This window comes from Podarcis cretensis (genome assembly GCF_951804945.1).
Source record: "Podarcis cretensis genome assembly, chromosome: 3".
In the NCBI taxonomy this organism is placed as follows: domain Eukaryota; kingdom Metazoa; phylum Chordata; class Lepidosauria; order Squamata; family Lacertidae; genus Podarcis; species Podarcis cretensis.
Window position 1 is genome coordinate 109,673,228 of NC_137172.1, and position 27,477 is coordinate 109,700,704.

The following is a 27,477-nucleotide window of genomic DNA, read 5'->3' on the forward strand; positions in this document are numbered from 1 at the left end:
CACAAGATACTAGGGCCCTATGGGATTTGACATCTTTCCGCAGGGCCTGGAAGATGGAGCTGTTCTGCCTGGCCTTTGACGTAGACTCACTCTGACCCCTTATATGGGATTTGGTATATAAATTTCCCCTTGGTTTTTTTTTTTTTTTTGCTGGCCCATGTTGGACCAGCATGGATAGCTGGCTTGGTTGACTATCTGATGTTTCCTCCCTTTATGGTCTTGATTTATGGGCCTCTACTAAAATGAGCCATATTTTAATTAACTGTTTGTTTGTTATTGTTGTTGTTGTTTTCTATCATGTTTTATTGTAATTCATATTTGGTGTTATCTACCCTGAGCCTGGCTCTGGCCGGGGAGAGCATGGTATAAATAAAATTATTTATTGTTGTTATTGTTATTGTTATTATTTAATAGAACATTCCTGAGCGTCTAACCTGGTATGTCCAGAGACAGTATCCAGCGTGGCAAATGGGTGCTGAAAACACTGTTTGCTCGCTCTAGGATTACACAAGGAAGCCTTTTCCTGAAAAACCCAAATCTCCACTGTGACAAATTGGTGGTAGCTTGTGATGCCCACATAGAAACAGGAACGCCTAGAGATCCTAGTAGAGCCTGCATATGAGAAGAAATAGGGCACTATTTCCTCTTCACATTGTCCCAAATTATTAATTTAGCCTTCAATCATATTCTTTTCACTAAAATCATACATTTTAAACTGCTCCTGTAAATATGTTTCCTAAACTCACTTGATGGAAGCAAGTTTCATTTAATTTATAATTAATTGCCTCAAGTCAAAGCAATAAAAAACACAATGTTAAGGTTGCATAAGAAATATTTTCAGTTCACCAACTGGGGCTTAGCACAATAATTCTCATTCACTTAAACTATTATAAGGGACAATTCTGTCAAGCCTATTAATATTAAAGCAGTTGCTGATAATTGCTTTAGTTTGGAACTCCAATTAAACTAAGTGGGTATATTTGCATACTGTAAACGATAGAATTCATTTCCAACTGGAATCCCACAGGCCTTATCAACATTATATCTATAATTAAAGTTTGAATGCTAGTTATAATTATTCAATTCAAAAAAGAAATAACTTATTATATATTTTGGATTTTCTTTTTTTCAAGCTTAGTTATTATAAGGCCACATACAGACTCCCAACAACAACAGGAAAAGAAAATACTTTTATAGGATCTAGTTGGCTGCCATGTTTAATGAATTCTTACTTGTTTTCATCAAAAGTCAGGTGGGCAAATTCAGACAGTTTAGTCCTTCCCTGTGTGTTAAGGTCCTTCCTTAACGTCCCAGAAAGAAGCATCCAGCAACTTACAAGGCTGATTAAAACCTAGGTTTGTATCCAGCACTCTATGAATGCAGTTCCACTTATGCAATGAGACCATCTCTTCCTCTCCTTGCCCTCCCCACTGATAACTACTCTGGGGTGTCCCTGCACTTATGCACTTAAACGGCCTCGGTCCAGTATACCTGAAGGAGTGTCTCCACCTCCATCGTTCTGCCCGGACACTGAGGTCCAGCTCTGAGGGCCTTCTGGCGGTTCCCTCGCTGCGAGAAGCCAAGTTACAGGGAACCAGACAGAGGGCCTTCTCGGTAGTGGCACCCGCCCTGTGGAACGCCCTCCCACCAGAAGTCAAAGAGAAAAATAACTACCAAACTTTTAGAAGACATCTGAAGGCAGCCCTGATTAGGGAAGCTTTTAATGTTTAATAGGTTATTGTATATTAGTGTTTTGTTGGAAGCTGCCCAGAGTAGCTGGGGAAAACCCAGCCAGATGGGTGGGGTATAAATAATAAATTGTTGTTGTTGTTGTTGTCGTTTCTTTGGTAGTTCTACATTTTGCTTCAGTGTTTGTTGTTGTTGTTGTTGACCTTGCAAGCCACTGAGAAAACCTTAAGCCTAAGCATGCAGGGTAAAAACGTTAAAGTATCTTCCCTCAGGGTCTTTCTTTATCTTTAATATACTAAACCCGCATCTCTTTGAAATTATAGTTGCTACCCCTCTTGATTTTGAAGTACCGTATGCTTTCTCATAATTATTTATACCTCTCAGTTTGAGTTCATTAACCCCCTCTTTCATCTGATGTGTTTCCTGTAGAAATATTATAATATATCTGCTTTATCTTTATTCAGTAATGTTTCTATCCTCCTCCTTTTCATAATCGACCCCAGGCCTTTAACGTTTAATGTTGAAATCCTTATTTCATTATCCATGGTTGAATGTAGTTCTTAATTTCTGGTCTTGTGTCTTATGATACTTATCTAACCCAATACCCATCTGATTTAATTCCAATTTATCCCCCACCCCCTTATTTTTTCTGAGGTATTTCACTTCTCCCATTGTCCTATTTGTCCTCTTAAGGAGAAAAGGGTACTTAACACCTGTAAGATTAAATCAAATAAACAAGAATATTCTGTGTTATGTTGGAGGGGATGTCAGGAAACCAGGACTTTTGTTCACATGTGTGGGGGTGTAAATACATACAAACTTTTTGGCAAAGGGTGTTTAAGGAGATAACAGAAATCACAGGGTTAAAGTTGATTGAAAGTCCAGAGGTAGTATTGTTATCAATTTACGATGGAGTGGAAGGTCCGCAGGCTTTGAAGGACTTGCTCACAAATTTATTGATAGCTGCATGAGTTATTATAGCGAGGAAGTGGAAGGGGCAAGCAGAATATAAAATAGAAGAATGTTATAAAGAGGTGTGGGATATAGCTATTAATGATAAATTAACATGTGCTATTAAGGTAAGATGGGGAATATGCGGGAGAAATGATTTTGAGGAGATATGGAAGCTATTTGTAGAATTTGTACTGTTAAAACAGAATGGGATCAAACCACTGCAAGAGGTTTTGAAACTTTGGGAGGTTGGATAATTATAATGGAAGGGTCTCAGAGTGGGGTGCACATGTTTATTTCTATTTATTATTATTACTTTGTTTAAAATAATAAAAAAATATTAAAACAATAATAAAACAAATGCTAAAATAAATATTTTAGAAGCTGACTATGACTATGGAAAACCCCAACTGAAAATGATTGTCAATGTTACTCATATTTCAAGGCAAATGAACACTGGTAGTAAGAGAAATGCTATAGGTTGAGCTTCACAAAATTCTCTTCAATTACTTTATACATGTTGAGTGTTTACATAAGCAATACAAATGGTTCAAGAGATTTGCAATGGGAAAGAGAGAAAGAGAGAGATTGTGACCATGATTCATATAAATATTTATGTTTTTCAAGTCGCAAATGGTGTAAACAGGAACGGTTTGGATTCTTAGATCACGGACTGCAGTTTCTTGAAGATGGACTTCTGGCAAGCGATGGGCTGCACCTCACAACGGTTGGGAGGAATGTTTTTGCCAAAAATCTCAGAAACCTCATCAGGAGGGCTTTCAACTGACTAATGTGGGGGAGGGAGACAGTGCTCCTGAAGGTAGGAGTTTATCAGTTGATGAAGATGATCATCCAAATGTCATAGACCAAATGGAGCAAACAGCACGCAGACCTAGTGGTGGGAGGAAAAAAATCCTTAAATAAGAGACACGGGGGAATGATTAATGGACTTCAATGTCTGTACACTAATGCGCAAAGCATGGGAAATAGACAAGATGAGCTTGAGCTCTTGGTACAGCAAACTAAATATGACATAATAGGCATCACTGAAACCTGGTAGGATAAGTCGCACAATTGGAATGTAATAATGGAGGGATACAATCTATTTCAGAGAAACAGACCAGACAAGAAAGGAGGAGGAGTGGCGTTATATGTCAGGGATGTGTATACCTGTGGAGAGATCCAAGATTTAGAACCTCAAAGCCAAAGTGAGAGCATTTGGGTCAAAATTAAGGGAGAGAAGAATAACAGTGACCTCATTGTGGGAGTTTACTATAGATCCCCAAGCCAAACGGAGGACATAGATGATGCCTTCCTGGAACAGATGGCCAAGCATGCAAAAGGAAGGGAGATAGTAGTAATGGGGGACTTCAATTACCCGGATATTTGTTGGATGTCAAACTCAGCCAAGAGCATAAGCTCAAACAGATTCCTCACTGGCCTTGCAGAGAACTTCATTGTCCAGAAAGTGGGAGAAGCAACAAGAGGAACAGCCATTTTAGATCTGGTCCTAACCAATGCTGATGACCTGGTTAGTGGGGTAGAAGTGGAAGGGTCATTAGGCGCGAGTGATCATGCTCTTCTGAAGTTTACTATACAGCGGAAAGGAGCAGCCAAGCATACTAGGACTCAATTTCTTGACTTTAAGAAAGCCGACTTCATGAAACTTAGGGAAGTGCTGGGTGAGATCCCATGGACAGTAATACTAAAAGGAAAGGGAGTTCATGTTGGCTGGGAGTTTGTTAAGAGGGAGATAGTAAAAGCACAACTTCAGGCAATACCAATGAGACGGAAACATGGAAGGTGCCTAAAGAAGCCAGGGTGGCTATCTAAAGAACTTTTAACTGAGTTAAGATTAAAAAAGGATGTGTACAAAAAATGAAAAAGGGGGGAAACCACCAAAGAGGAATTCAAACAAATAGCCAGCACGTGTAGACACAAAGTCAGAAAAGCTAAAGCACAGAATGAACTCAGGCTTACTATAGAGGTTAAAAGCAACAAAAAAAGGCTATTATGGGTATGTTCGTAGCAAAAGGAAGAACAAAGAAACAGTGGGGTCACTCAGAGGAGAAGTTGGTGAAATGCAAACAGGGGACCCAGAAAGGGCTGAACTCCTCAATGCCTTCTTTGCCTCAGTCTTCTCCGATAAAGAAAACAATGCCCGACCTGAAGAATTTGGAGCAAATGATTCAGCAGAGGAAACACAGCCCAGAATAACTAAGGAGATAGTACAAGAATACTTGGCTAGTTTAGATGTATTCAAGTCTCCAGGGCCAGATGAACTGCATCCAAGAGTATTAAAAGAACTGGCAGATGTGATCTCAGAACCACTGGCAGTCATCTTTGAGAATTCCTGGAGAACAGGCGAAGTCCCGGCAGACTGGAGGAGGGCAAATGTTGTCCCTATTTTCAAAAAGGAGAAAAGAGAGGACCCAAATAATTACCGCCCAGTCAGTCTGACATCAATACCAGGGAAGATTCTGGAGCAGATCATTAAGCAAACAGTCTGTGAGCACCTAGAAAGGAATGCTGTGATCACCAATAGTCAGCATGGATTTCTGAAAAATAAGTCATGTCAGACTAACCTGATCTCGTTTTTTGACAGAATTACAAGCCTGGTAGATGAAGGGAACGCAGTGGATGTAGCCTACCTTGATTTCAGCAAGGCATTTGACAAGGTGCCCCATGATATTCTTGTAAAGAAGCTGGTAAAATGCGGTCTTGACTATGCTACCACTCAGTGGATTTGTAACTGGCTGACTGACCAAACCCAAAGGGTGTTCATCAATGGTTCCTCTTCATCCTGGAGAAGAGTGACTAGTGGGGTGCCACAGGGTTCTGTCTTGGGCCCGGTCTTATTCAACATCTTTATCAACGACTTGGATGATGGACTCAAGGGCATCCTGATCAAATTTGCAGATGACACCAAACTGGGAGGGGTGGCTAACACCCCAGAGGACAGGATCACACTTCAAAACGACCTTGACAGATTAGAGAACTGGGCCAAAACAAACAAGATGAATTTTAACAGGGAGAAATGTAAAGTATTGCACTAGGGCAAAAAAAAAATGAGAGGCACAAATACAAGATGGGTGACACCTGGCTTGAGAGCAGTACATGTGAAAAGAATCTAGGAGTCTTGGTTGACCACAAACTTGACATGAGCCAACAGTGTGACGCGGCAGCTAAAAAAGCCAATGCAATTCTGGGCTGCATCAATAGGAGTATAGCATCTAGATCAAGGGAAGTAATAGTGCCACTGCATTCTGCTCTGGTCAGACCTCATCTGGAGTACTGTGTCCAGTTCTGGGCACCACAGTTCAAGAAGGACACTGACAAACTGGAACGTGTCCAGAGGAGGGCAACCAAAATGGTCAAAGGCCCGGAAACGATGCCTTATGAGGAACAGCTAAAGGAGCTGGGCATGTTTAGCCTGGAGAAGAGGAGGTTAAGGGGTGATATGATAGCCATGTTCAAATATATAAAAGGATGTCACATAGAGGAGGGAGAAAGGTTGTTTTCTGCTGCTCCAGAGATGCGGACACGGAGCAATGGATCCAAACTACAAGAAAGAAGATTCCACCTAAACATTAGGAAGAACTTCGTGACAGTAAGAGCTGTTCGACAGTGGAATTTGCTGCCAAGGTGTGTGGTGGAGTCTCCTTCTTTGGAGGTCTTTAAGGAAAGGCTTGACAACCATATGTCAGGAGTGCTCTGATGGTGTTTCCTGCTTGGCAGGGGGTTGGACTCGATGGCCCTTGTGGTCTCTTCCAACTCTATGATTCTATGATTCTATGATTCTAAGTCCATTTGCAAAAGAGCAAGCACAATTTTCAGAATGCTATGCAAACACATGGGACAAGGGTAGAGAACATTTGGACCTCCAGATGTTACTGAACTACAGCTCCCATCACTCGTTGCCATTGGTCATGCTGGCTAAGGCTGATTAGAGTTGCATTTCAACAACATCTGGCAGACCAAAGGTTCCCCATCTATGACACAGAACCTGTATAGCGAGGGAAGAGGGACTTCAAAAAATTATCACTTATCAAAACTGCAAGCAAACATCTCAAAGTCTACAGGTGCATCATGAGAAAGGCTCCTTATAGCATTGGCTCCTCAAAGAAGTCCCATCTATATTTAGGAAAATGTCAGTGCCTCATGGCCTGATAATATCTGGCTGCGAGCAAGATACTCCTTTGTCAGGCAGGTTGCTGTTAATGGACCAGTGGGGTTGGCTGAGGTGTTCTCAGTGAGAACGAATGCTTAGCAAACAGGTGAAGATATCCAGAGAAATAAAATTCCCTCCTACCGGCTCAGCTTTAATGGGCAGTGTGTGTTGGGGGGGGGGGGTGTAGTACCAAGTTCCACACAGCGAAACAGAACCAGAGATCTGAAGGCATATTGTGTGTGCAGATCTGTGGGTTTGCTGCCTAGTAAGAGTGCAAGTCACTTGCCGTCACTTACAATCTTCATTTACGATTTAAATAAATCAAGTATTATAAAAAAAGACACAACTCTCCAGGGCTCTCTCCTCCAAAAGAAACCCCTCGCTGCTCAGGTTAGGAGAAAATGCACAATCTTTGGCGATCCCTCATAGCCGAGTAAGATTGTCTTCCACAAACACGGTTTTAACAATGAGTCCGTAAGTGACTGTGGAGGCCAATTCTGGATCCACACATCTGCGTTCACTAACCCGTATAAACAAGTCTTACTTTATGGAACTGTATAATGGTTGGTATCTAAACTTTGCCCCCACACGCAAAAGGGCAGTGCTTCTGCACACACCCATGGCGGGGAGGGGGGGAGGGGATTTCTCCATGATGGCACCTCATGGCTTCCCTGACATTTGGTGGGGCTGACTGACAGTGTAAAGGTAAAGGGTAAAGGGACCCCTGACCATTAGGTCCAGTCGTGGCCGACTCTGGGGTTGCGGCGCTCATCTCACTTTATTGGCCGAGGGAGCCAGCGTACAGCTTCTGGGTTATGTGGCCAGCATAACTAAGCTGCTTCTGGCGAACCAGAGCAGCGCACGGAAACGCCGTTTACCTTCCTGCCAGGGAAGCACTTTGATGTGCTTTCGAACTGCTAGGTTGGCAGGAGCAGGGACCAAGCAACGGAAGCTCACCCCGTTGCACGGATTCAAACCGCCTTCTGATCGGCAAGCCCTAGGCTCTGTGGTTTAACCCACAGCACCACCCGCGTCCCAACTGACAGTGTAGGGAAGAGCTTAAAGCTCCCACCCATGAGACCTACTGTGATTTGGATCCTGCCCAGCCCTTTGTATGCTCCTTATAACTGAGCATATTTATGGTACCATGACACGCTCCTAAGCTTCCTGTCTTGGTGCATCTGCTTCAGAGAAAGCCCGGATTTAGCTAATCTATTTTAACCCTAAACTCCAAGGCACGCCTTAAATTGCCAAAACAGAACAATGGGGAAGTGGCTGTTCAAAAAGAGTGCATCCCCAGCAATTAGGAAGTCTATCACTACACTCCTGCCGAAGTCACAGTCTAATTACTGGCTGCAAATGTACTGCGGGAAAACTTCGCTTTCATCTGTCCGCTTTGAAGACTGTACTTATGATTCAGGTTATGATTTTCATTGCCAGTCCCTATTTTTACATGCCTCCCTGTGGACTTGAACATCAACTACCTCACAGCTGCAAATTAATGTGTTATGCCCTGAGTAATCAATATTTATCACTACCAATTTCACACACACAAAAAAAAAAAACTTCATTGAAGAAAGCAAATGTAGCAAAATAATACTAATTAAACCCAGGGTTGGTTTTTTTTTTTAAGCCAGAACTTGCCAGAACTTAGTTCTGGGCTTCATTGCCGAACAAGGGAGGCGCTCATAGTGCATTCCAAAAACTCTTTTTCTGGAAAAATAGCACTGATTATACCACATTCCCCAGATCGAAGATTCTGTGGTTTCTAGTGTACTTGCAATGCAGAACTATTTTACTGAGCGTTAACAAAGTCAGCTTGCCATGCTGTGCCTCACATCTGGAACAAATGCCTACTGGATACATATTTGGGCATATCTGCTGTTTACCTTTCGAGTCCTATTTGAAAATCTACTTCTGTAAAAAGGATTTTCTCTCAGTCTCTTGCACTAACTTCCAGCTGTTGTAATTAAACTAAGTATGCAATCTCAGCGAATAACTTTCATGTGTACATTCTCTTGCCCACTCCTCTACCTTCCATTGTCTTCTCTCCATCAGCACTATGGCACAGACCAGCCAATACAGTGTTATGAATTGGGGGGGGGGGGAGGGTGTTATAGGTAGTATATGCCTGTACCTTCTTCTAATTTCTGGATCCAGCTCAGATTGTATTCCTGCAATAGCCTGCAGGCTAGTTTCCTGGTGAGGCAATAGTCCACTAAGTATGGGCCATAAAAGTAACAAAGGAAGTGGCTCTGTTGTTTAGTCCTGTCAGACTCTTCGTGACCCCATGGACCAGAGCATGCCAGGCACTCCTGTCTTCCACTGTCTCCCGCAGTTTGGTCAAACACATGCTGGTAGCTTCGAGAACACTGTCCAACCATCTCGTCCTCTGTCGTCCCCTTCTCCTTGTGCCCTCAATCTTTCTCAACATCAGGGTCTTTTCCAGGGATTCTTCTCTTCTCATGAGGTGGCCAAAGTATTGGAGCCTCAGCTTCAGGATCTGTCCTTCCAGTGAGCACTCAGGGCTGATTTCCTTCAGAATGGATAGGTTTTATCTTCTTGCAGTCCATGGGACTCCAAAGGCTCTGTACCAGATAACAAATGGGGGCCCCACCCCTGCCCTCAGCACACTAGTAGTTTGAAAGACAAAGCCCAGAGTTGAGTTGTGTGAGCTAGCAGCTAGAAGCTATAGGTGGCAGGCTGGGCAGGAGAGAGAGAGAGAGAGAGAGAGAGAGAGAGAGAGAGAGAGAGAGAACACCATGTTTGCTTTCTGCTGAAATCTAAGGCTGCTGCTATCGGAGAAGCAAGACCTTTTGGGGAGCGCTAATGCTGTGAGCCCTCCATTGTAGGCTCAGGTTCTATAAATATTTGTGTAAATAAACTACAGTGGTACCTCGGGTTAAGAACTTAATTCATTCTGGAGGTCCGTTCTTAACCTGAAACTGTCTTAACCTGAAGCACCACTTTAGCTAATGGGGCCTCCCGCTTCTGCCGTGCCGCCGGAGCACGAATTCTGTTCTCATACTGAAGCAACGTTCTTAACCCAAGGTACTATTTCTGGATTAGCGGAGTCTGTAACCTAAAGTGTTTAGTGTTTGTAACCTGAGGCGTTTGTAACTTGAGGTACCACTGTATAGCATAAATACACCTCAATCTCCAAGCAGTGTAAGATTCCAGGGGCTCCAAGCGCTTACCCAGAGTTTGGTTTCTTTGAAATAAGTGACAGCGGAAAATGTGGTGTCACTCTGAGCCTATGATGGAGGCCTGGTTCTAGCTCATAACTCAATACTCCACTCTGGGTTTTTTTTTCTCTAACTACCAGCAAGTATTGAGAATTGGAGGGGGGGCATTTGCTGTCCGCCTCAGAACCACTTCCTTTGTTACCTGAATGGCGCATACTTAGAGGGCCCTTACCGCACTGTAAGCTAGCCGGGCAGTTTGAGGAGTGGAATCCATGCAAATAAAAAGAAAAGAAAATACATGCTTAAGCTCGTTTAAAGCCTGCAAAATTTAACAAAAGCACGATTGGATTAAGCAGCCTAACAAAGCACCTGCTCACCACTTTTCAGCCATTACCTGTTGTCCAAGGCACAGGATAATGGAAGGAGCATAGCCCAGTGATGCTCCCAGTGTGTGCTTATGATTCAAGTTACACTTTTCACTGCCAGACCTTATTTTTCCATGTGTATTTTGCGCACCACCTACCTCACCTCACTTGCTGACAGCAAATGGTGTGTCTTTCATCTGTTCATGGAAACAAATTCTTAAATCACTTTTATTATATGCAGCCCAAACCAAATAGCATAAGATGGAGGAAGGAGCAAACCTGTTTTCTCCTGCTCTGAATCCAAGCCAATGGATTCAACTTATAAGAAAGGAGGTTCTGAGGAAACATCAGGAAGAACTTTCTAGTGGTAAGAGCTGTTTTGACCGGGGAACAGACTGCCACAAGAGGTGATGGAAGGTTTTTAAGCAGAGGCTGGATGGTCATCTGCCATGTATGACCTTGTTGAAATTTCTGCATTGGCGAAGGTTGGAATGAATGATCTTTGGGGTCTATTCCAACTCTACAATTCTATGATTCTACGATCTGGAAAAGTGAAAATCTCAAAGAAAAAAATATGTGTTGAGTAGTTTCATCGGTGTTTTTTTTATTTATTTAAGCTACTAATCTTGCATAAAATTACTGACATGTGTGGGGATTCATGGACATAAAGTAATTATGTGTAGGACTTGGGGCTTAGATCATAAGCTTCCCTGGGTAGAAGATATTATTGTGTCCTGTACAATACCAAGCACATCAGAGATATAATAATTACAAAGTTCCCCCTACCCCATTTCCTACAGCATGCAAATTCCGTTATTAACTTTCAACATCCCACTAGTCTAGGGAGGGATAATGATTAAATTTGCACACAAACCATTCAATGGATCTGGAAATCAGTAAGGCTGAAATCAGAAAATATCATTTGCAAAGAGCACACACAGAGCATAAACTGAGCTTTGCTTTTTTCAAATGCTACTTCACACAATGCATTTTTTTCTGCATCTGAACTTACGAAGGAAAAGGAAAAGAATGCAGAAGCACACCAACAGACAAGGAGACAAACGCCAAGCCCTGCTCCAGTGCAAAGGGATCCATGCACAAACTAAAAGGTGGGATTTTGCTTGAACAATCATTGCACAGAGCAAACAATTGGATCATGAGCAGACCAGATGCCAACACAAGATCGCATTTGCAGCAGCTTACATTAGAATGCATAAGTAAAAATTTAAAAATGCATAAAAAATAGAATGGCCATAAGGAAATAAAACTAGCAGGGGAAAAGAGCAGCATAACACTCTTGCACCACGCTTCCATAGCTTCGTCTACTTGTCATTGAGGTGGCCAGCACATATATGTGCTGTCAGTGCCACGTCATGCTGCATGTGGGTCTCATATGACTTAATGCTACACACACACACACACACACACACACACACCCAAACAGGGAAAACTGGAATGTCAGAGAGAAAGCTAGGTTAGGCCCTCTTATGTGTAAAAGCTAGCTTTCTATGTGGAAGGAATTCTTGGTAGAACATTGAGTCTTGTAAGGCTCCACCTTTAGTGGTACAGCAGACATAGGCTCGCCTCCTGAGATATAACTAGGACTATATCACATAGTAGACAAGGAAGAATCAATACACAGTGTACAAAGGAGTATAATAGGTGGAAGGGAAATGTGATGGGCAACAGTGAGAGAAAGTACAATTAAGTTAAAGGTAGCATCTGTCCAAGAACAAAAACGGAAATCTAAGAACTGGAGTTATGGTGGCGGCATTCTTTATCTCCGTCTTTAAAACACAAAACTGATATATCAAAAATAATACAAAGCATTTCAAAACTGTATTTTCAGATAATGATAAAGCCTATAAAAATACCCATATATACAATTATTAAAACAAAATGTGATTTACTAGATGTAAATGTGAGGATGTGAAGGGAAAATTTAAAGACAACTGTATGAAAACCAATTTAAGAGTAATGACTTTTGTCAGCACACTCCCATTTTGTTTCTTGATGAAAAGACCTTTAGACGGACTATTAATAGTGCTGCTATTGTTTACTAATCATTGAACTAAGAGGAGCACTTAATCTTGATCCACTGCCTTTTAACTTTGAGGAAATATAAACCTTCCCCGTAACAAAAGACACTGAGATAAGGCTCAAAAAAACAGTTTCAGAACTGTGGAGTGAAGTCCTCTTAATGACCAGAGTTGTTTCTGTTTCACGATGCATGCCATCAACACATTTTTTGATGGAGGGCTGAGAGATGAATACTCAAGTGAAGAGCTTCCAGCTATTTTGTTTCTAAGTCTTTCCTTTAATGATTGCACACACATGCAGGTAGTAAACAACACAATGGTCCTATTATGGATCTGAAATCTAACAGCAATTTTTGGCTAAATGAACATAGGAGCAATTCTGCTGAATTCCGTGGATCTTCTCACTTGCTTATAGCTGAGCTCATGTTCAGGAATTTGTGGGAAAGGCTTTGAATTTCCCAGGCAGATTGTGTATCACCAACCATTTTTCTCATCTCATTATTTCTCCCCTCCTCATATTCAGGATACTTAATCATACGGAATTAACAACACTGAGACTTCGCTCCTAAACTTTTGAATCAACCTATTAGCTTGCAGGACTACCATATCATGGCTTTTTAACCTTATGGACTTTCTGAATTTTGAAAGTGTGCTGGGAGGGTATCAGTCACAAAATGGCTGCCATGGAGTGTGGCATCGTACAAAACTAGAGAAAACCACCCCTGACAACCTTATGCTGACCACAGGAAGTCAGCTAATACTGCAAAGATCTTGATTCACTGCAATTAAATGGTGGGGGAAATATAATTCTGCAAACTGTACGGGGATACATCTTCCATGTGCTCATATTTTATGTAAGCTCTAGTGCGGAAGGTGTGACATTGATTCCATTTAGAAGAAAACCCTTAGTATAATCTTGTGTGGTTCTTCCCAGCCAACCCCACTCTGATCTTTTCATCCATAAAATTGGCAGGGCTCAGAAACACAAAACTGCTATGGCTTGCTCTCTAGGGACAGAAAGTCTTGTTAGGAGATTTCTCATTTCTTTCATAATTTTCTTCAAGCCTTATTCCGCAGCTCTCAAAGGGCACCGATCTCAAAATGTTGAACTACACTGTAGCACAGGATCATGCTTAAAGGAGGACTTCATAGGGATTATTTGTAGCAAGGGATAGTGGGGATGAATGAGATAAGGATTATAAAGCACCCTGAATACCGAGAGTACTCAAGAAATTTATATAAAAATTACTAACAAAAACCAAAATTACTAATCACACCAACACCATCATAATCCTAATAAGATCTATCATCTTCCCCATGGATACAAATATGAGAAAGCTTAGCTGGTTATATGTTGTGGTTTCCTCCTTGTAAAATCTAACAAATTTCTCTGCTTATGGAAAAAACTGGCCTTTTGACAATTTAGTTTAAGGCTCTCTACCATCTTTGGCACTACGGCATAACCTCACAGTTAGAAAGATTCATTGCTCTCAGATGTTCAACACAGATGTGAAGAACAGACTGGAGGCAGTTTCTGGAAATGGTGCAGCTTTTCTATATTGCACAGTGTTTGGCATTTGGTTAGGAAACACAGTATGTCTCAAAAAAAGAGCACTAACTCATACAGACAGCAGCTCTACAGTTCTCTCTGCAGTTTGCTACTGCTTTGAGTAGCTAACTCACATTGCCAGATGAGGCTGCCTGATAGAACAATGTCATGAGTCAGCCACCCACTGCACACTACAGGTGTCCCTAATCCACTAATGGAGTGTGAGTTTCCCAAATGAAGCAGAACCCAGGAATTCCATCAATACCAAGAGTACACCAGTGATCCTCTAGATCTCACCAGAAACTCCTCCTAGCACCCAGATCTGCAGTGGTCCCTCTACCCCTCTCTACTTCTGTTGGAGGTCTTGGAGTTGACATTTTAATTTCTCACAATGCCCCTTCTGTAGCATCTTTTCAGAGCACTGTAGGGAATAAAAATGGCAGTGTAGTACTGGGAGCTTGCAAGGCACCAGGGCAGGTAACAGCAGAAGCCCCTGCCAGAGGGCTGGGACCCCAACAGTTCTCCAGGCATGCCAGGTGTTGATGCAAGCCTGTGCTTAAATTGAAATCCTCAGCTCATTTATGCACACTTAAACCTACTGACTGCACTGAGACTCATAACTGTTTAGTTTCTCCACACTATCAAATATTCATATTTTGCTTTTAGCTACTGATGAGGTTTATTAACTAGGTGGAATAAATTAGTCTAGCAGCCGGATTCAAAGAGGGCTCTAATTAATGAGTTAGAGTAACCTCAAAGCTAGAGAAATCTAATTGCTTTAAAATGTCAGACACATCTTTGGGGGGTCATTATCAGGGTGAAGGTAGATGATAACAAGTGTGTCAGTTTTTCTGTGCCATACAATGCTTAACATGCTCAGGTGTCCTCTCAGACAATATATTAACTTGTGTAAAGAAATCTAGCATGTAGAACCGTGGCTCACTTTTTGACCAAATTTGAATACACACACTCAATGCAATCACTACTGAAATTAGTGTTGTATAACATATATATATATATATATATATATAGTCCAGGAGATGATGTTTCCCAGCATTTTCTGTTTTGTTTTTGTTTTTTAATTCATGCAAGCATTTCCAATTATAGAACTGTGTGTGTTTCTTTGCATTATGCAAATATAAACAGTTATGTGAGGAATGGACTCAAAAGTGAGGGGGGATCACCAATATGACATTACAAGACAATCTTCCCCCCTAATTTTCAGTTGAGCTAAAAAAAGGGAGGGTGTGCTTGCACTTAAATTATGTAGCAATTTTCCTAACTTTCAAGGTAAGTCATGCCCATAAATAAATTTTTAAAAAATCATAATCTTGCTTAATTAGCTGCAAGCCAGAACAGGAAATTTTTTGAGGGAGAGAGAGGACCTATCAACAAGAAAAACTTATTCTTCCTCCCAGCCTTCCAACTGTCCAACACTGAATGAAGCAGCACTATATTTGCTTAATTCCATTTATGAATTGTTTCCCATAAAATACCTTTTTCACAATAAAAATATTAGGAATTGAAATTCTCTTTAGAGATGAAATTGGTTCTTACTGTTTTTACAGATGTAAGTCGTTTTGTAAAAAAATATATGGTTATAACTGCATTTATTATGTATGAAATTGTGCATTTTTTTTATTCTAACACAGATACAAGATTGGAAAAAAAAATGTCCACTTAAAGTGGACAATTTCATGTATTATCACAGAGCTATTTTTCTAGAAAAAGAGGTGCCAGAACTCACCATGAACACCTCCCTTGTTCTTCTATAATGGCAATGGCACCCATTTGAGAGGTGCCAGAACTGAGTTCCTGTGAGTTCTGTCTAAAATAAGTCCTAGAGGGACCTAAACCAGGCTGTTTTAATGCAACCTGAAGAATCCAAGTGGCACTGAGAGAAAATCACATTGTGATATTCTGATCAGTTCCACTCATCAATACATAAGCCCCTTCTTGCTATATCCCATAGTCAGAATTCAATTTTGCAAAGCATATAGAAGGATTATTCAGTAAAGCACAGGTTGGAAAGGGGGTCTATTTGGTCTTCAGCTCACATTGATATCCCCATGCCCACTTTCTAGATAGCAGATCTAGTTTAAAAATTGTGCACCCGAAGTTGCCTACAATGGAAATGTGAAAACCCCACCACGATAAACTAGGACTTAAATGTGCAGAAATGAAATAGGATGCAGTAATATCTTACTATATATAAGGCAATTCTATAGAGGCCAGAGAGGGAAACCCAAACTATGAATATAGAAAAACAAAGACATTTGGAAACAGCCAACCACAATGAAATGTATGGTTGTGGAAAATCAACAAGCAAAAGCTTTTTAACTCTCAGATCGCAACAAGACAAAATAGCACAGGGACCTTGAAAGAGGTCCATATGGTTAAATTCTTCTTTGTTAGTTCTAAGCACATTCTCCCCTCCAGAAAGTTTTTCGGCTTTTTAACGTAATGATTAATAGCAGAACATGAATGAATTATCAGACACTGTGAGGGCCACAGAGAATTGTTCTTAGGGTTTTTTGAGTTTCTTCCCCCTTCTTCAAAGAAAAGCTTGTGTCAAAGTTGATTAATTTTTACTTGATTTGGCTGCAAAATATGGTCCAAGTAATCACCAGTAATTTTATTAGACTTGGCCAAGTAATCTCAGGGAGTGGAAGTGGCTTTTTTGTGTCTTTCAGTTGTCCTTCCAAGTGTTCCTACTTACTGTATGACATTACATATGGTGCATAAAAGTATAGTAAAACTTCATTTGGGTTTTCACATTCTTATTGTCATGGCCCACAACATGGGGACTTTGTGGTGCATGGCAGCAGACTCGGATGAGATTTGGGCTACGTCTATGGGGGAGAATTGCCAGGGGGAGTACCTCATTCAGGGTCCTCCCAGGGGAAGACACAAATCTCCCACTTTCCACTACAGTACCTTTGCCTCTCCAGACTCAAAGACACCAAAGACTCTGAAAAAGGCAAGAGCACTTTAACCTGTGAGCCATCTCCTTCAGGAAAGTGGAGCCTACTACACTACAGGTCTGGTCAACCTACATAAGGTTTCAGATGGGTCTATCAATGTCTTCTGAAGCTGCCCTACCAAAAGCTCTTGGAGCTGTCCTAGGTCCTGTATTCTGTCTGCATGACCTGGGCTCTTCAATATACACTGCCTGGTTTGCCTCTAGCCTTATGTTCCCTGCAGAACGGGACTATGAGTTCTCATTTAGCTTCAAGGGTGTGTTGCGTGAACAGAAAGCATTTTCTTGCACACTGCAGCACCACTGAATTGTTCCAATTTCCCCACCTTGATACAACCCTCCATGTCCCATCCCACACCTTTCAAGAGGGTCCCTCGCTCTCCTCTAGAGCCATTCCACTGTATGCACTAGATTTAAATTTAAATCCAGAGGAAATACAGTTTAACACAAAATATTGTGAATACAAGCTGCACATTCTTCCCCCTGCCAATATATTGTTCTTCCTTTTGAGTGGAGTTATTTGCTAAAAAGAGGGATCCATCTTTCCAAGACAGCAATCAGTCCATCTCATATAACTCTTTTGGCCGCTTGTGCTCTCTTTCCAGAACACACAATGATAAAAAATAATAATCTCTGAGTAAACCCAACAATAAATCTTCTCCTTTCAGAATATGCTTAGTAGGTCAAACTTCCTGTGGGTTCTTTTTTGCCCCCTTAAAGTTCAGGGGTTTCAAATGAGCTGCTGGGGAAATAAACTGTGCAAGAGAAAGCAACTATTAGTCCCCAAGAACCCTGTTATTTTTCAGAACAGCAACAAGTGACAGAATACAGGGTATGCTTCATTTTAGAACAGGAAGGGTTATTTAGCTTATGGGGAAAGAGCTGAAAGTTTATTTAGGCCCGTAACTTTAGTGAGTAACCTTCCAAAAGCTAGAGAAACTATAGTGAAGGATTAGGAAAAATGTAAAGCAGATCCATTTTCAAGGTATGCAAAATGGTCAGTCTTTTCCACCTGAAGCTTCTTCACGTACTTTACACTTCCAGCCATGCTGGCAATAATAATAATACATATAATAATATAAATAATTCCGTTTCAGAACACACAGACCACCTTTGTTTTCTGCATGTGACCATTTCCCCATTTTTTCTAGCACCCCCACAGCTGAAAGGAAGGCTCCGCTTTCACCCTAAGAAATGAAACGACAACATATCTTCTGGTAGTAATATCTATGTTAGTCTGCCTATGGGCAGCTTTTCCTTCTGTCACTGTTGCAGGAGAAGTTGGTGACGAAGAGAAAGTGGGCAGTTCCCTTCACATTTTCTTCTTTCCATTCTTGCAGTGAAAGGGGAGAAGAAAGCATATTCTCATCTATTTCCTGGCCACATTTCTTGAACAGTTAAGTTGTCCAATTTAAGCTCCTTGCTTTTTGTTTCAGCATCTGAGGTAAACTGAAGTAAAACTCATTTGAGATAGGCTCGATGTTGCTTCTTGATGCACACTCTGGAAGCCAGCTTACATTCCTTTGAAAAGTGGTTTCTTCCCACCCACCACCTATAATTTACACTTTATTCCCCCAAACAGGTGCCCTCCAAATGCTGGAGCTTGTACTACAGAGGGTCTGCAGGGCACCAAGTTGGGGAAGGCTGGTTTGCACTAGCTCTGATTTCAAATCTCAGACCTGAGTTTTGTTTTGAAAACAAAAAATGCATCAGTCACTGATAACATTGCAGGAAAACCTTTCTGCATTTGAGATCTAGTTGGCAAGGATGGGATCTAATGGTTTATAGAAACAATTCCATTTCACTAAGCAACCCATTTCAGTTAAATGAAATACATAGCATTTTTCTTCATAGAAAGGATGGAAAATGCAAAAAAAAAAAAAAAGTACTCTGACATGGAAGTTTACACTAACAGCTCAGAAATGGGAAAGAGGAAGCACAAGTGCTATGTTCTTGCTTGCAGATGAAGCTCAAACATCTCTGTGCATTTTGCACATTTTCCTTCAGATATTCAGACACATGGAACCAAGTCACAATGTGCTGGTCCCGGGGGGTTACCGTGTGGCGTGGTTTGAGTCCAGTCCTGGCTCAAGGGTCTGTAGGCTATCCGTCACGGGTGAAGCGGGACCCAAGGCAAGGAGCCTGGTGTGGTCAGGAACTCCAGAAGAGCAGGTCAGGGTGCTGACAGGAACAGGTTTCCAGTGATGTTGCTCCCGCAACCTGGGACTCGGCTGACTGGCCTTTATCTCCTCTGAGGCCTGGGGCGGTCCCGGCCCACAGGTGACTCGCCTCCCCTGGCCTTAAGGCGAGCACTCCTCCTGAGAGAACTTAGTTCCCTCCGCCTCTCTGCCCTGAGCCTCTGCAGCTCAGGAGAGGCTGGAGGGTTACTGGACCCAGAGGCAACCTCACCTTCCCCTGACAGGGCTGGGAGAGGAGCACCTGCAGGCAATGGGTCCTCAATTACCTCCAGAGCCAGACTGGATTCAGCTGGTCTCTGCTCCTGAGGATCCAGCACAGGTGAGGGCCCTTCAGATTCAAGCCCCTGTCCCGGCTCAGCCGGCCCTGGAGGCGGGGACTCCTGTGCAGGCAGGGATTCTTCAGGTTCAGCCTCTGAATCAGATTCCCAGGCCATCACACACAACCTAAGACAGCTTCTTAAGCAGAAATCAGACAATTGGTCCATCTAGTTGAGTTGAAGCATTTAGTTGAAGCAGCTCTCCAGGTTTGAGACAAGAATCTTCTCCTTGCACCACCTGTAACATCTGGAGAAGCCAGAGATTTAACCTTTGGTCTGCAAAGCAAATGCTCTACCACTGAGGTACAGCTCTTTATCCCTCTTTCCCCTTTCCCTTCTTCCTTTTTTAATAAACAAACCTATCCACCTATCCTATTCTTTCTTTCTTGGCCTGTTGAAGTTTAAAGAAAGAGATGCTCACAAAGATGCAACTAATGTTCAAATGTTCTGTTCTCTAAAGTCAACTTGCCATGCAGTTTATGCTCTGAGATCTCTTCTCCTTGGGTGTGAAAGACAATATTCTTTTCTTACGGTTCATGAAAGCATTATTTAAAAAGATATGTCATCCTAATATATAGTGGCAGGGGATTTTTTTTTAAAAAAAGAAGTCGGTAACTAAGAAAGCACAGTACCTATTTTTTTGTCAGTGTGTCAAAGTATTTTAAAGGGAATATATACTTATAGTACTCAGTGGGTTTTCAAATTGAAATAAATAAGCAATAAAAGTACATTCCAGTCTTGCTGCACTTACATGCACACAATATGATCTGCAAGTTTCTCTCTCCCTGTTATACTAGTAATATAACTCCTGCCCAGTTTCACATTTCCTGGAGGCTCCAGTCATATGTTAAGACAAAGCTTTACTTGTGGGTGCCTTTCTAAACTATTTCTCTTTGGGGTATTTAAATAAAAACCACTTTTGTTTACAGTTTGCAACTTGCAAAATACAAAAGTGCACTAGATGCCCTGTGGGGAGAGTGAAGTAATTTCAAAACGGTATTTTAATGAAGTTCAAAACACTCACTTTTGGTCCAATAGAGTTAGGAAAGTCATAGCTTAATACAGAGATTTTCAACCTTTTTGAGTCCATGGCTCCCTTAACCAACTACATTCTTTCTGTGGCTCCCCTGTGGGGCTCAGAAGCCCAGTTATGTCACCCCTTGCCTGCAGAGCTGGCAGCCTCTCATCCTTTTCGAACACGCTCCCTTGTGGAGTGTTCCCTCAGCCTCCTTTACTCTCCTGCTCCTGGGGAGTCCTCCGGGCAGCTGCTGCTACTGTCCCTGGTCTCTGAGCTGCCTCCCAACACACCATTTGCCTGCAAAGCTAATAGCCAGGGCTGCTGCAATAAACAGCTTGGCAAGTCTTTGGGAGGCAGAGATGCAAGAGGGCATCAGAGGAGGGAGGGAAGGAAAGAGGGACAGAGGCCAGTGTTGCCCTTGGCACCCCTGACCATCATTCAAGGCACCCCAGGGTGCCATGGCACACTGGCTGAAACCCACTGGCTTAATATATGGTTCACGGCCTAGGACCCTCGTACCTACGGGACCGCCTCTCTTGGTATGCCCCACGGAGGACCTTAAGGTCCATATATAGCAACACCCTAGAGGTCCCAGGCCCTAAGGAATTTAGATTAGCCTCAACCAGAGCCAGGGCCTTCTCTACATTGGCTCCGGCCTGGTGGAATGCTCTGTCTCATGAGACCAGGGCCCTGCGGGATCTGATTTCTTTCCGCAGGGCCTGTTAGACAGAGTTGTTCCACCTGGCCCTTGGCTTACAATCAGTTTGATTCCCTCCCCCTCTTTCTTTTTCCTTTCTCCTCCTGTGAAGAGGCTGCATCCTAATGCTTTAATGTTGTATCTTAATCTTTTAAATTGTATTTTAATCAACTTGTTTTTATTATTGGTTGTTAGCCACCCTGAGCCTGGTCTTGGCTGGGGAGGGTGGGGTATAAATAAATTATCATTATTATTATTATTATTATTATTATTATTATTACACCAAGGCTTGGGGGGTTGCTTATGTCTCATGCAATGTGCTTTGAAGACCTAGACAGAGAGTGGACATATGGAATGCTCAGACTGACATGTGACTAAAAGAGGTTATTTTGAAGGAAGGAGTATGATCCCATGTAAGTAGCAGACATTTGTTCAGCATCAGCTGAACATTCACTGGCTTGTTTGACAGATTTGAGAGCTCTCTTGGCTACAATGGGAGTCTATGGCAACATAAGGCATTAGAATATAGTAACCCTAATGACTGACTCAAAGACCTTGCTTCTTATGTAGCAGCATGAACATCTTTTTGTAATGCAGATCATGGTTTTATAGTCCAATTTGTTGCACTATTACTAATGCAAAATCCCATGCTCAAGTTATATTAGCTAGTAGATTCCATGTCTGCCAGTGTCATGGATCTATGTCATTGTAGCATCACATTTATCCTAGTGGAACCATGAAACTGGTGCAACTACATGAACCAAGAGCCAAAAGTTGGATTATTAGGGTTGCGACCCTCAGATCTCCATCTCACTCTTAGTGATGGCATAATGTTATGCCAGCAAAGAGGTGGCGTAAGTTGCTTCCAATGAACTAAATGTAAAGTCCCAAAAGACTCCCCACCTCCTCCTCAACCATAATGGAGGAATGGATACCAACCAACTTGCATCACAAACAATGGGGCTTCATAGTTCTGTTTTCATATCTAGAGAATGTAAGAGTGCACAACTGGGAATTATGGTATAAAAGTCCTCTGTACAAACATAATAGGAAAGACATGTTGTTACTGTCTATCTTGTTAGAACCCTCATAAATATTCCATCTCAAGACATCAAAGAAAACTCACTGTCAGGAACCTCAACTCCACTGCCAGAGTTCTATTTTCCTCATCACAATTCACACCCACCCCAAAAACCCCAACCAAACCTGGATATTAATCTACCAGCTGCTACAGTGTCATCAGATATAAACATATTGCAGCGGCGTTAATTACAACTGTCATCACTGCTAAGACCTCACATCTTGCTGATATCTGAAATGGGGTCCCCCCAGCCAACAAATATTTAAGGGGAAGACTGAGAAATTAGGACTGCAATTCTGAATCAACCTAATAGCAAGTAGGTCCTATGGGGCTCACTGGGACTTCCAAATAAATGTGCTGGGGATCAGGCTGCAAGATAAATATTTTAGAATGCAAGATCAATGAGAATATGGATAAAGATCTAACATGTCTCCATGCAAATACTCCCAAGAACTGGTGAATATGAAGCTGAGGCAGCTCCCTTCAAAGTGAATCTCATGAAGGACGGATGGAAGTTTCCATCAAAAAAAGTCAGGTGACAGAATAAAGCCGACTTGTAGGCTTTTTAGATTAGAAACTCATTACTATGGCAACGTTCTCAGCTGTGGAACTGTATAAGAAAATATAATTTACTTGACAGTTCCATAATGTAATTCGAGACTACAAGGGAATTAAAATGTAAGAATGCAGACTCATTTGAGTGGCGAACAATTGAGGTGGCAAACGAATATAGTGAAGGACCCTGTCACCATACGCCACCTCATTTTCAGCTGGCTTAATAATTGCAAAGCATCACAGAGAGATCATACAATGTTCAGTACAAATATTAAAATTTCAAGCTAGTGTTCTCATGAACACTAAGGTAGAAACTATCTGCAGGAACACAGAACACATTAGAAATTATCTTAATGTGCTCTTTACACAAACAAAAAAGGAACCCACTTAAAACCCTATCAATTACGCTGTCAGCAGCTATTAAGTGGCTGTAGCTATCATTCCTTCTTTGTTGATGATGGTGAAGGAAGAACATAACTATCCTGTTTTTCCTGCTCTCTGCTTAATGTCAAGATCTATTTATATGTAATGCGAGATGTGGGTAAAGACTTTAGCCATACAAGGCATCCTTGGGAAACCTTGTGCCCTACAACACCCATCCAACCCGGCCAGCACAATGGAAATTTTAGATACAACGGCGTGTAAGAGGTAGAGTGGTTTATAAAAGAACATATTTTAACTTGCATGTGTAACTTGCATTTGACTTGAATGCATCTGACTTGCATGCATTGGGGGAAATACATTTTTCAGGAAGGGGACACTTGTTCCCATAGAATCATAGAGTTGGAAGAGACTACAAGGTCCCTAGTCTTTTACCCAATGTGGGGATCAGACCCACAACCCTGAGATTAAAAGTCTCATGCTCTAACAACTGAGTTAGGCATGTGCTTAAGTTTCTCTCCTTATGGTCCAGAGGAACCCAAGATGCTGAGTTACAAATCACTGCATCCAATATGGTGAAGACCAGGCTTAGATATTTTTTTTTAACACCATATATTGTACAAAAGACTGACAGTTTTTCACAGCTCAGTTATTTTCTGTGTATAAAACTTTTCTAGTTTCATAACAGTCTTGACAAATGCCTGCCTTGTGGATGAAAGAGAGACAATGCTAACTTTATATTCTGTTTTCATTGTGAATTTTAGATAATCCCTTTTGTTTCATGTTCAGCCCTTGTTGTCTGCGTACTTCTCAAATTTTCAGTTTAACAATACCTCAGGCTTCAGTTGAAGCATCGGCTTGAGCACCTGTCAACCACATGCAGGGGCTGAAAGGAGGAAAACAGGAAAGAAAGCCTTGATGTACTAAGAAGTTTCTCTATATTAGCACTGGTTCAGGGGACCATATGAACTTCGTCAAGTACAGCAGAAATGTAGGCTTCCGACAAAGAAAGAGAGAGAGAGAGCAGATAATATCTCACTCACTCAATGAATTCTAAAACCATGCTAAATGCAATAGGCCAGTGAACATATCCATAATAGCAGTGAACACATTCATAATGTTGTCTTCTCCACCAAAGTTATTGCCTCAGTTACATGGCAGATTTCCACATAGTCCTTGGAGGTTGCTTGCAAATATCAGATGAATTTGTTTTGCCAGCTGGTATTGCTTCTTCAGTGAATGGATTCAGACGGATGGCCAACTAGGCAATTTATCATTTAAAGATTCATAAACTACTGTTCTTTCCAAAGCTATCTCTCAGTTTACAAAGTAAAAAGTAAAATCTCACAAAAACTTAGGGCAATATAAACACAGTTACAGCAAATATAAAAGAAGTGTTTTAAATCAGAGTTCTCTAATTTCCCCTTCTGGTTTATCTTCTGGACATCTAATGGGCAGAAGGGGAGAAGACCTGAGGGTGAACCAATGGTATTTTGCTTTTGTTGTTGTTGTTGTTTAGTCGTTTAGTCATGTCCGACTCTTCGTGACCCCATGGACCAGAGCACGCCAGGCACTTCTGTCTTCCACTGCCTCCCGCAGTTTGGTCAAACTCATGCTGGAAGCTTTGAGCACACTATCCAACCATCTCGTCCTCTGTCGTCCCCTTCTCCTTGTGCCCTCCATCTTTCCCAACATCAGGGTCTTTTCCAGGGAGTCTTCTCTTCTCATGAGCTGGCCAAAGTATTGGAACCTCAGCTTCAGGATCTGTCCTTCCAGTCTTCTCTTCTCATGAGCTGGCCAAAGTATTGGAACCTCAGCTTCAGGATCTGTCCTTCCAGTGAGCTGATCAGAGCTGAACATCAATTCTTCGGCGATCAGCCTTCTTTATGGTCCAGCTTTCACTTCCATACATCACTACTGGGAAAACCTTAGCTTTTACTATACGGACCTTTTGCTACCTTAGGCAAATAGTGCCAACTTATAGAAAACCAAGGCCAGCCAACATATTTTGGCACCTAAGATAATAATAAAAAAGAGCCTCTCCCACATCCTGGCAGTAAAATTACAATAATAGTACATTTAAATAACTATTTGATGGCTTTTCATGGCTCCCCCAAATCAACTGCCTTACTCAGCCTAGCGGCAAGGTTGTCATTGACCTGATCCCTGGTCCTTTAGCATGTTCTGTACACATGTCAAGGTATGTATGCACCTGTATCCATTACCCATTTTTCTTCACTATTAGTGGAACATGGGAAACTGCCTTTATACTGAGTCAAACCAGTATCTTGCCAATACTGTCTATGCTGTTGTCCACAGGCAACGAATCTCTCCCTGCCCTACCCAGAGGTGCTGGGAATTAAACATGGAATCTTTTGCATACAAAGTTTAAGCTGTACAGCTAAGCTATGACTTTTCTATGTAGTGGACAGCAGAGAGAGTAGATTTCAGTTGAACATTAGAAGAATCTTCTTAACTGTAGGGTTAACCAACTGCACTGGGAGTGTGGGGGTGTGATGGGTTCTCCTCCACTGGAGAGGCTGAACCACCAACTGTCATGGATGCTAAACTTGAAATACTGAAATACTTTGTCACTTGTACAACTTGTATACAGTGAAATTACACGAGCACCCCCCACGCAGCTCTCTTAGTCTTAATTCCCCTCGTTTACTGATGCACACCCACCAAACCCGAAAGTCAGTTGCCCTGTTGCTATCTTTTCATTCAGCAGCCTAACAGCCCTTGGATAGAAGCTGTTCTTTACCCTGTTGGCGCAACTAATCATGCTTCTATATCTTCTGCCTAAGGGCAGGAGATCAAGAAAGTGCCGGCCAGGGTGTGAATCATCCAGTGGATTCACGGGACAGCCCATAATATCTTGCGCTGTATTCACCACCCTCTGTAGGCACTTCCTACCAGATGATGTCAAACCAGAGTACCACACCGTGATGCAGTATGAAAGGACACTTTCTATTGTTGACCAGTAGAAGGAGATCATCAAATGTTGATTGACATTGTTCTTCCACAATACTTGGGGGAGATGGAGTCTCTGTTGGGCTTTATTAACCACCTGGGTTGTATTTATTTTCCAAGTAAGGTCTTCACTGAGATAAACTCCTAGGAATTTAAAGGAAGAGACTCTCTCCACACAGCCCTCCCCGATGTACAGTGGGGCTAGTTCTCCTCTCTTCCTCCGAAAGTCCAACACCATCTCCTTTGTTCTGCTAATATTAAGGTGCAAGTTGTTCCCTAGGACCATGTAGATATTTTTTGGACCTCCCCTCTATACGCTGATTTGTCTCCACCTGTTATTAAACCCATTATGGTGGTGTCATCTGCAAACTTAATAATTGCAGTAGATAGCTCTGGATTTTCTGAATCAAGCAGGGGACTGAGCTAGGCCACATTCAGACCATGCATGTAAAGCACTACCATATCACTTTAAGCATTCATGGCTTCCCCTGAAGAATTCTGGGAGCTGTAGTTTGTTAAGAATTCTGGGAGTTGTTAGGAAGCCTCTAGTGCCCCTCACAGAGCTATAATTCTCAGAGTGACCCGTGAAGAGGCATTGATTGTTAAACCACTCTGGAAACTGAAGAAGTCAGTGTAGAAAAGCTTGGATATCCACTGCAACATGGAGATGATAGAGAATGGTGTGGGCTTTTCTGATTGGTGTTTTTGCAGAAACCAAGTCTGCTCATTAACACTGAGAAAGTGCTGGGTCACATGGATGTTTACAAGAAAAATATACTGAAAATGTGTGCATCATTGTAGGTTACCAAATGCAGAATCTGTGCAACAGGTGAACATTGTGTCACTATCCAAGAATAACCTGCTTGTCAAAAACCTTCATCAGAAGCTGGTGATGGACTGCTGTCAGCATCCACATAAAAAATAATATTACAGCAAGTGCCCTCAACATAAATATATATATACAGAAAAAGTTTGTTGATTAGAATAATTACATATAATCCTCTTATCTGGAATCATGTGTGAACAAACAGTGCAATCCAATATATGTTTGCTCAGATGTAAGCCCTATTGAATTAGTAGGATTTACTCCCTCTCAAGTATACAGAATTGTAGCCTTAGACAGTGTAGTAAGAGGAATGGTTTTATATAAAACACTGGCTTTGAGTTTGAAGAAAACAATTGTCATTAATAATGAAATCCAGTGGTTGGAGTAGATTCTCTGACTGTGTAGTTCTTTTATCTTTGTTTTAAATAAAATTTTATATTTAAAGAAAGAAAGAATCTTAAAAGACATATTATGTTAGTGTCCATCACGATAGCTTGTGGTA

General features: G+C 41.7%; 1 protein-coding gene across 4 annotated transcripts in view; it reads right to left on the minus strand.

The window, feature by feature from the left end:
- Window positions 1-27,477, minus strand: part of MACROD2 (mono-ADP ribosylhydrolase 2) — a 992,621-nt gene that overhangs the window by 469,078 nt on the left and 496,066 nt on the right. The gene's annotated exons all lie outside the window — the stretch shown is intronic.